Source organism: Dendrobates tinctorius, unplaced genomic scaffold, assembly GCF_039654945.1.
Source record: "Dendrobates tinctorius isolate UK_male_01 unplaced genomic scaffold, ASM3965494v1 ptg000018l, whole genome shotgun sequence".
NCBI classification, from domain to species: Eukaryota; Metazoa; Chordata; class Amphibia; order Anura; family Dendrobatidae; genus Dendrobates; species Dendrobates tinctorius.
This window is the reverse complement of record NW_027361686.1, coordinates 16,110,045-16,121,071: the sequence shown is the minus strand read 5'-3', so window position 1 is coordinate 16,121,071 and position 11,027 is coordinate 16,110,045. Positions and strand designations below refer to the sequence as shown.

Sequence of the window (11,027 nt, the reverse complement as noted above, 5' to 3'; positions counted from 1 at the left end):
CATGTTTTTCACCAGATAACTTTAAAGATAATCTCCTAGCAAAGTTTACAGGGATCCACATTTTGAACAACTGATTCTTCTCCTCGTTAGATAAATCAAATTTGTCAAAACAACTTTCAAAAACCTCAGAGTTTCTACAAACATGGATTTTGTTATCATATGCAGGAATGATTTTGCATATTTTTAGCAAACTTTTTCTTACGTTACTTCGGAGTTGGGCCTGTGAGTCGTCTATTTTTAATGGTACGTCTTTCCCTTGTACGTCATCTACGTCAGTTCTGAAGTCTCCTCCTACTTCTCCATCTTGTTCCACGTCTGCAAGGTCACCTTGAATGGCTGCTGCTATTTGTAACGGTTTCTCCACATTACAGTGAATCTCGGGAACATCACTATTTTCCTTCACGCAATCATTTTTGGATTTCTCTGACACAGATCTATGAAATATATCTACCATCTGTAGAATATTTTTTAATTTATCTCTTTCTCTGTTGAATCTAACTTCTGATTTTCTTTTTCACACTCGGCATAGAAGCTGAGCCATAAAACGTCTACATTAGACTCATCTACAGACTTAAATTTCAATTTACTCTGCTTAGCATAAGAATTAATGACATCCATTTGTCGTAGCTGTTTTTGTTCTGACCAAGCGTCAGATCTTTCCAGATCACCAGTGAGGCCAGATTGAGAGGTTTTGTCGCCCTTCTGATGACAAGCGCTTGGAGACAAAGGACTCAACACACACGGGTCGTGGTCAAATCACTTTATCTGACGTAATGAAATATAAGACATGTTTTTATACCATTTACAACAATATGTGACTCTGGAGCTCATTTGGCCCCCACCATCACCTCAGGGTCGTACGTACCTTGTTTACAATATACCCAGAACACGTTGTTGAGAACAAATATGATAACAAGCATAGTTTCCTTGAAGACAGAGACTACTAGTCTACATAAGAATAATTCTAGCAATAATAAGGCAAAAGGCAATTGAAGTCTTAAAGGCATTTAAAGGGATATAAAAGCAAACCATTAACTCTTCTATATCAATTTCCCCCTTTTGTAAATGGTATAACCTTTGCCACAGGGTCAGGTGATGTCCACAAAGGAGCTACTCTCTCATGGGTCTAGTACCCATAAGGGGGCTTCCTACCTGCTTCACCCATCCACCCTCAGTGTGGACACTCACCTTCCCCATCAGCAATGGCTACCTGGGGTCTATGATACACTACAGAAGGTTCAGCCTTAGATTCTTTTTTTATGCATACATTATTCAGTAGCTTAAGTAATACATATATTAGCGCTTTTACGGCTACATAAAGCAATAAGCAAACCAACAAAATTTGCATACAAGTCTATATAATGCCAAAAATCCATCCTACTAAGCCATTAAACCAATTTACTGGATTTAGGAAAGAGAATGCGTTACCCCACCAGGAGTCTCTGTTTGCACTGTGTTGTTTTAACCATTGGTCTCTAAGTTCACCTACGTTGTCCATACTGGCCTTGATCTGGAGATTGCCAGCAGGGTCGATATAATTACAAGTGGGACCAATTATTTGACACATTCCTCCTTCTTTTGCTGTCAGGTAATCTAGTACTATAGTATGTTGGTTAGTAACTACGATTAATTGTCTCTGTATTGTATTAGTCTCATTTAGAACTTCAAGAATCTGGAAAATCTGATCGTCCAGGTAGTCGGTACCTTCCACTAATTTATCCCACAGTTGTGTTATGAAGGGGTATATTAGCATACTACTGAATATTTTGTTATCCCCATCTCTACTAGATGCGGCCTACCATTTGGCTGGGGCTTATTGTCTGCAGCCCTTCTATACAAAGTGTGAATTGGGACTGCTGCTGTGTCTATTTTACTATGAGGAACTATGAAAGTGGCTGGTGTCAGTTTAGCAAGAGTGCAGACCCCTCTTATGTCCGGGCTCACCCACCTGTAGGCACGATGTCCGCAAACCAAGAATACTCCTTCAGGGAGAACACAAACGTGACCAGGGGTCTGTATACATTGGTATAAACTCAAAAGTCCTGACCTACTGCAGGCTTATGGGCACACCAAGTATTATTCATTGGTTTTCCCCTTATACCAGATGTACATTTACCCCTTTCTTTCCTTATTATTTTACCCGTAGATGCTCTACAGCCTTCAATACCATCCTGGTACATCGTCTTATTAACCTGTGTTTGATCATGAGTGTAATTATTGTCCTCACCACAGGTGTCTGCTCCAGTGTGTTGAAGACTGAACCACCGTCCATCATTGGGAATAGGGTCTGAGTGAGGGATCTCAGTCCTCCTCCTGGCGACCATATTTCCGACATCTGAATCATATTCCCGCCACCACATTTGTACCTTTAGGCCGCGTTATATTAAACTGAAACCAGGGATTAGCGGCCCATTCGACTATAGCCAATGAGGCAGATATATCACGGGGCACACCTAGGTTGAGTCCAAGTCTCATTGTGTATGCAGTGTGGGGTTAATACCTCCCATGTCTCCAGAGGTAAGGCTAAGAACGGCATAGTCCTCACGGATACAGGGCTGTGTGTACAGATCCAACAGTCTTTCGGTTTCTGTCCTTCCATGTCCTTTATAAGAAGAGCATGATGCCGAACAAGTTTGTTGTCCCAATCAGCATTTAAGAGTTTGTCCTGTGTCTCTGTAGAGTGCAGTAACCCTGTCACTGCCAGCAAGGTGATGAGGAGAACAGTCATTCTGCTGTTGACAGGACCTTCTTGCAGTGAAAGGCGTGGATCCAGGTGGACTTTCCCTCAAGTTTTACTGAAGTGGATGTGGTCAGCAAGGTGATGAGGAGAACAGTCATTCTGCTGTTGACAGGACCTTCTTGCAGTGAAAGGCGTGGATCCAGGTGGACTTTCCCTCAAGTTTTACTGAAGTGGATGTGGTCAGCTGGACGTGGAAGGGGCCGTCAAATCGTGGGTCCCGGATCCTTCTCACGTGTCTGCGTATAACCACCCAATCACCTGGATTCAGCTGATGCACATCTGCACTGGCATTAGGATCTGGAATGTATGAGAACACATGTTTATGCACCACATTAAGTCTTTCCTGCAAGGCCTGGACATAGGCTGTCATAGCACCGTGTTGCATTTGTAGCACCTGTGGGAAGTACAGACCAGTCTTTGGTGCACTACCAAACAGGACTTCAAAGGGAGACAAGCCTGTGTTTCTATTTGGAGTGTGTGTGACTGAAAAGAGTGCAAGAGGCAAGCACTCCACCCAGCTCTTTCCTGTGTCTGCCATGGCCTTTTGAATTTTCAGTTTGTGTCCCATTTAGTCTTTCCACTTTCCCACTACCTTGTGGCCTATATGGTGTATGAAATGCTTGCTGTACACCCGGGGCCTGCATGACTTCCCTCATTATTTCTCCCGTGAAGTGTGCACCCCTATCTGTTTCTGTGGTTTCTGGGACACCATACCTGCAGATCAGTTCTTTCATCAGTTTGTCTGTAGTCATTTTAGCATTTGCACGTTCTACCGGATAGGCTTCCGGCCAACCAGAGAAGAGATCTACACATACTAGGATATTTGCATACACTCCTACCTTGGTAGCTGTATGTCGTCAATCTGCCGTCTCTGAAACGGGTAGAGAGGCCTAGGTGTCGCTTTCTTAGGGACTTTTACTGTTTTACCTGGGTTGTGCTGTGCACAGATGAGGCATGATTGTACAAGTTTCGCGGCTGCGTAACTGAAACCAGGAGCGATCCAGAAGGCATCTACCATGGCACACATGTGACTTTTTGAGGTGTGATTGGGGCCATGTGCTGCTTGCGCCATGATTGGGAACAGGGACTTTGGTGGGCACATTTTATCCTTATTCTCCCATACTCCATTTGAGTTCAGCTCAGCTCCCAGTCTCCCCCCGGTGTACCTTCTCTGTTTGGGCAGCCTTTTGCTGGAGGGATTTCAGGACATCTAGACCCAATGTGGCTGGAATACGCTGACTCCCCGCCACCGTCCACTGCTCTCTCTAGGCCACCTTGTGCTATTTTAGCAGCCTTGATCGCCCTTCTATTGCCCTCTACCTCCACGGAGTCACCTTTGTGTGTGCTTTTACCTTGACAATGCCAACCTGGACTGGTAACATCAATGCCTCCATCAATTGTTTCACCAGCTCTGCATTTTTAATGGGCTTCGAATCTGTGAAAATATTAGCGACTTTACCTGCAGCGGCTCTACACGCCTCAGTGAGTGCCTTCAACTCTGCCTCCTGCGCCGACATGTGAGGAGAGAGTGGTTCCGCTCGGATTACCTCATGTGAGGATACTACTGCATACCCAGTGTAGAATCGTCCATCCTGGTGGTATCTGGGGCCATCTACAAAAAAGAAACTCAAAGTCTGCATTAGGAACAGGTTTTTCATGAACGTGTGCAAACTCAACTGTCTCCTGACTCATCAGTTCTTATGCAGACATGTTCATGCGTCATGTCAAAGTATCCTTCCTCACTCACTAATACGGTCACCAATTCCCCCTTTTCTGAATCCACAGGCAGGAGGGTGGCTGGATTCAGAACGTTACATCTTTTGAGGGTGACATACTCAGGAATTAGTAGAGCACACTCAAGTCGGAGCTGTCTGGCCATAGACAGATGTTTTGGTTGAACTTGTAGGAGTATGGCATAGATGTCATGTGGGGAATAGATTGTCAAAAGAAACGTCAGTGTGATCTTACATGCCTTTCCTAGTAGTGCGGCTGCTCCTACCGCACAGACACAATCAATTTTGTGTGAGGTCCCGGGTCACTAAACCTAGGAAGATGCATAGATGCTGATGTGACCTGGGTAGAGGGAGATCTTGAATTGCCTGTTTCCTGTCAGGTGTCTGGTACCTTCGGTAATATAATGTCCCAACAAATGTCACCTTTTGTTTGTAATACTGTAATTGGTCACGTGAGACCTTGCAACCCTTAGGGTCATCCACGTACTGTAATAGTACAATCAGCGGATGAGGTGATTGCCACTACTCAAGGATCCCTGCCATCGCTGCTGAATAGATGGCAGGGGGTTTCTTTCCCCCTTTTGTGGGTGGACTGTCCAACAATATTGTTCACCTCTATGAGTAAAGGAGAAAGATACTGACAGTCTGTGTGCAGGGGTACAGAGAAAAATGCACCTGCTAAATCAATGACTGTGAAACATTTTGACATTACTGGGATCTGTGACAATATTGTGTGTGTGTGTGTTAGGGACGATTGAGGTCACACTCACTGTATCATCATTAATAGCCCTTAAGTCATGAACCTTTCTGTAAGTGTCAGCAAACCCTTGAGTTCCTTTTTTTTTTTTTTTTCTTTTTTTCCTAATGGGATACAAAGTGGTGTCACAGGGGGAAGATCTTTGCAGTCCAAAGGGGGGGTTTCTTTGCACCAGAACCCCTGCCTTAACATACTCTCTAATATCTCTGCTCGGGGCAATTGATTTGGCTATTGATATTGCTAGGCTCAAGGGGTATTGCTTTAAACAAGGGGGAGTGGTTCCTTCTTTCATTTTAATCATGACAGGGGGAATGGGCAACTGACCCACATCCGTTTTTCCCCTTGCCCAAACAGTGTCTGGCACCTGTCCCATTTCCTCATCCTCAGGCATTTTGGTGTCAGGTGTTAGTTTCACCGCTTTTGTCATATACACCATTGCCGCAATCTTACACAAATGTTTATCTGAGAGGGGACTTGTGACTGTAATACCCTCAGGAGAGTACTGTATGGTGGCTGGGATCGCACTCAGCACATCTGCTCCCAGTAAATTCATAGGGGTATTGACACTAACAATAAGTTTTGTAAGTACCACAATTCCAGCACCTCACTGTTTCTAGGTCCCTTGGTACCTTACTACGTCTCCACTGTTTTCCTTGTGCTCCAGCATACATGACAGGTCGTCTTATTGTCCTTGTTTGCTCAATTTCTTTAGCTACCTTAAGGAGGTCTTTCGGATCTACATGTCTCCATTCAGGTCTGGCTGTCTGTACTGCGTCTCGCAAGTCTTTGTTCATACCGTCAATGAATGCATTCACCAGTATTCTAACATCAAGTGGGTTTATGCAAATGTACCCCATGTCTGCCCATTTCAGCTGTAACCGTCCAAAGTACATCTCTACTCTCTCTCCTCTTTGCTGTGTCACGTTAATCAGGAGTACAGACTGCTCTGATTGTTCCACTGTAGCCCATTGTCTTAGTGACTCACAGTATGTCTCCCCAGACAGTGCAGATTTATCATCCATGCCCCAAGCCTGATTCTTTGTCACATCTGTGTGTGTCTTAATTATATGTCCTAGTGCGTCACCTGCCTTTAAACTCACCAACCTCTCTAGGTCTGCCCAGGTACACTTATATGTCTGCTGTATTTCCTGTATGTGTCTGTAAAATGGGAATGGTTGGTCTTCAGGGTCAGGCAACTGTTTCAACAAAGCTAGCTGGTCAGAGGGGCTCCAGGGATAATACACCTGCATCTTTCTTATTCTAGTCGCACTCATGGGGTTGGTCGTCTGATGTCTACTGTCAGCTTACTCCTCAAAGGTCAATGTCCCCACTACCCACTCTATTATGTCAGCTTCTTATGTCACTACATATGATCTTGTCTGGACAGGATTTAGTGCAACTCGCTTAGGTCAGTAGCACAGGTCACACAAGTAGCTATTCAGTCTGGGTTTGTCTGAGTTTGATCACAGTGTTTACAAGTCCATCTGTTTTGTCTGAGTCTCTGGTTACTCTTTGTCAATCAAAACATTCATAATACACCTTCCACACTGCTGCACATTCATTCTCAAGCATCATTTATTCACTTGCTATTTTCTTCCCTTGTCTGTGCCTTTTTGTACATCCAAACATTCACACTCTGGTATTTTTGCCTTTTTTTTTTTTTTTTTTTAAATTGGTCCAACCTGTATTACTGCTTCCTTTCTTCTCTGTCTTTTTCAATTTGCATAGCTCTCTTGGATCTCATTGGGGGCACCGACGGTACACAGAAAAAGTTGCCATGGCTTCAACCTTTTTCTGCCGACAGCTCACTTTTCTTCTGAAATGCCCTCCCAGTGTGCCTGGACTTCTGTCTTACAGGCCACACTTAGCAAGTCAGAGAGAGCCTGCCAAGGTGTAGCGGGAAGGCTCCTTGCCTCTCACCCGGTAGACCTACAGGATGTAGCGGGAAGGCTCTCTGCCTCTCACCCGCTAGATCAGCTGGCTAGAATAGGATCAGGCCTGCATCCTTCCAGCCCAGCTCCATGGATTGTTGTGGGAAGGCTATTTCAACCTTAGACAGCTCACCTTTCTTCTGAAATGCCCTCCCAGTGTGCCTGGACCTCTGTCTTACAGGCCACACTTAGCAAGTCAGAGTGAGCCTGCCAAGGTATATCCAGAGGGCTCCTCACCCTCGCCTCTCACCCACAACAATAAAACCTGCTGACTAAAGTAAGAAGTCCCAGGTGTGATAGGACTCTAACCCACTTTATCAGCCGTACAGTCGGCTACCTCCTCTGTTGATACACAATTTGCTATACAAATCAATCACACAACTAGAAGCAGGTTCAAACACATTAATGACCAAACAATCACTTGCAATTTCCTTCTAAATTAGGCACCATATTTTACTTTTAACTTCCAACTTCAATTAAGTACTGTTGCTTTAAAATGCACAAATCTTTCAGCGCGTACTTTATGGATAGAATTACAGAGAATTTTGAGCACAGCTCACACTCAGCAGAGATAAGAGCGAAGGGAGAAGAAAAACTGCGCAGCGGTATCATTACCCCCTCCCATCAGAGCGTCCTTCACAGAGTTCCGTAGTTCTTTAGACTTATCAAAATCAATTTCTACAAAGAAAACTCAAAATCACGGGATTTCACTGTAAGAGCAGATAACTGTATAATGAGATTAACCATGCCTTGCCCTTTTTCTGGCCAAATGCATTCAGGAAACTTTACAATGTAATGCCACATATAACACGAGCTATATCATTACTCAATTCATTCAGTCTCAGATGTAGATTTGAAATATCTATAACGCATCTGTCCGGGATTCCCCCACAACTAGAAAGGTAACAATCTCTTGACACAAAAATGATGTGTGATGATTCATTCATACGTGCTCATTCACGGATTTTTTTTTTTATACTCAATTACTCATCTCTCATCTTATTCAGAGGTTCTCATAGACATATATACAAGGATTCACACAGCCTGACTATCTTGCACTTTGGATTTGATTGACGCTTTAACCTACAGCAGTGTCCACTGACACTCCGAGAACACCAAAGCCAACTTCTTAAACAACAAGAAACATTGAAAACCAGAGCAACCAAAAACCACAGCCTCATACAAAACTGCACAGAGTCTATCCCAGACTTTGTGCTACACAGTGCACAACCAGTTAGTATATTAGTATATTGCCAGAACAGTTTAACAGATAATACAGATGACAATTATTATCTTATTACTCTATTATACAACTCTCATACAGACATACTCACCCCTCACTGGTGATGTGGGTTCTTTTGAACCGTGCTGTTACAGTCTTACCCAGAGGTATGTGGGCATCCTTAGAGAGGCTGCAGATGCAGAATCAATGTAAGAATAAATGTTCTCACCTGCTGCAGCCTGGATTCTGCATTTTCAACCTCCCAGGAAGCTCCCACATCCGGATTCCGAATAGACTGGTTTCCACGGTCCCCGTCGGGCGCCAAACTGTCGTAGCTGTTTTTGTTCTGACCAAGCGTCAGATCTTTCCAGATCACCAGTGATGCCAGATTGAGAGGTTTTGTCGCCCTTCTGATGACAAGCGCTTGGAGACAAAGGACTCAACACACACGGGTCGTGGTCAAATCACTTTATCTGACGTAATGAAATATAAGACATGTTTTTATACCATTTACAACAATATGTGACTCTGGAGCTCATTTGGCCCCCACCATCACCTCAGGGTCGTACGTACCTTGTTTACAATATACCCAGAACACGTTGTTGAGAACAAATATGATAACAAGCATAGTTTCCTTGAAGACAGAGACTACTAGTCTACATAAGAATAATTCTAGCAATAATAAGGCAAAAGGCAATTGAAGTCTTAAAGGCATTTAAAGGGATATAAAAGCAAACCATTAACTCTTCTATATCACATTTTATTTCTCTTACCTTGAAATGTCTCAGCTTGTTCCTTTGATGGACAACGCTGGGCTCGTCTTCACACGTCTGGCTTCAGCACGTCTGGCACTTTGGCACTTGTAGTACTTCTCAATCCATCTGGCAATTCTTAGTCCTCACTTCTAGGTTCTGTCTGATTCTTGTGAATAGTGGAGTTCCTGATAACTTGCACATATGACTGACGTTAGCAAAGTTCAATCCCCCTTTTGGGCAAGTTGAGGGAAATCTGTGTCTCATGATGGTGAGGGAAGGAACCAGCGACCTCTACAGTTAGCCATGAATTATATACGTCTCTTAAAGCATGTGATCTCGGTATATATGGAGTTTGACATTTACCATGAGCCAAGCTTACAAAAATATGTAGTGGAGCTGACATTTACCACTTGCTAAAATAGCACATGCAGTGTCAGTGGAAGGCAATGTCCCGTACAGAACTGAGTGTGATAAGAATACAACTCCATAACTAATATATATATAAATCCATAACTAATATAAATCCATAACTAATATAAATCCATAACTAATAATATTTAACAGATGCTATGCTCTGTGAGCTATAAACACCATTTCTAATTGGCCAGTAGAATATATGAAAAATATCACAATATGAAACTAATCAACTTTATTCAAAATATGTTAAATAGGAACATTAGTTCCTAATAAAAAGTGCACGTGGGACAAAAGACAAACAAAATACAGAGAATCGCATGTATAAGTGTCTATGTGATGTCCAGGACACCCAGCCTTCTTTAGGAAACTTATCACAAATGACAATGCTCAGGAATATATCTCAGTTATCCTTTATACAAAGCAGTCTAAGTTTGAGGCTAGTGGTGCCTATCACAGTATTCTTCTCATATCATAGGAGATATACTCCCTTAAGAATACTGAACATAGTCTATGGTTTGAGGGGAATTGTACTCCACAATGAGAAAATATTGCATTTACCCTTTATCTAGTTAATGTAAACACACACGTCCCATAGACCATATAGCAGCACGAAAGGATCCAAAATAATCCAACATGGGCAGCACAACAAAGCAAACTGGGGTTTCCAATTCATATGTGTCTCATAACCTAAGAAGACACATATCATCCATATCCAATACCCCCTTCTTAGAGTTTGCATACACAAAAAACGGCATGTATTAAGGAAAGATCTCAGCCACTCTCAGTATAGTGGTGGGTCTCTCCATAAGCAAACTGCTCCCTTCTCCCGATGCGTTTCGCTATGGTCAAGCTCATCAGGGGAGTTTCAAGATGTGAATTAGTGCTTTCATGCTTAAAAATGCCCTCTAGGAGGCTGCTCACCTGCCCATCTTTTATACCACGCTCCACATTAGATGTTTCCTGTCTTCACAGGAGGCCTGGATTATCGGCGCTGACAGCTTCCGGCCTGTGGGGCGCACTGGAATGCAAGCGCGGCCACTGCGCATGCGTGTTCACTCCGTTCTCGGTGTCCAAATAACTGACAGAGCAGCCTGTGCATGCGCGATCAGCCTGTCAGCGGTGTACGGACTTGGAATTAATTTCAAATAATTAAGTAACTTGGCACTCAACTGAATGATCCTTTATAAATGAAGTTTTATTTTTTATGCAGTCTTAGAAGAGTCTTCTAAGACTGCATAAAAATAAAACTTCATTTATAAAGGATCATTCAGTTGAGTGCCAAGTTACTTTATTATTTCACTTTGGTCTGGGGAACCTACTTGTGCACCCTGTGGTAGTGCCACGCTATTCTCGACAAGGTTAGAATTAATTTCAATCTGCAGATCTTCTCCGCAGTTGCACATAGATAGCCCTCTCAACAGAAAATGTCATACATGCCGATCCAAGCCCTATTCATGATAGCATCAGGTGTT

At 43.2% G+C, this 11,027-nt stretch overlaps 1 long non-coding RNA gene across 1 annotated transcript; it reads right to left on the bottom strand.

The window, feature by feature from the left end:
* Positions 1 to 745: 745 nt before the first annotated feature.
* LOC141082561 (uncharacterized) lies at positions 746 to 10,750 on the bottom strand. Its single transcript, XR_012230535.1, has 2 exons — positions 9,157 to 10,750; positions 746 to 3,037 (listed from the first exon to the last, which is right to left on the bottom strand). It is a non-coding gene; the product is annotated as an uncharacterized lncRNA (long non-coding RNA).
* Positions 10,751 to 11,027: the final 277 nt, after the last annotated feature.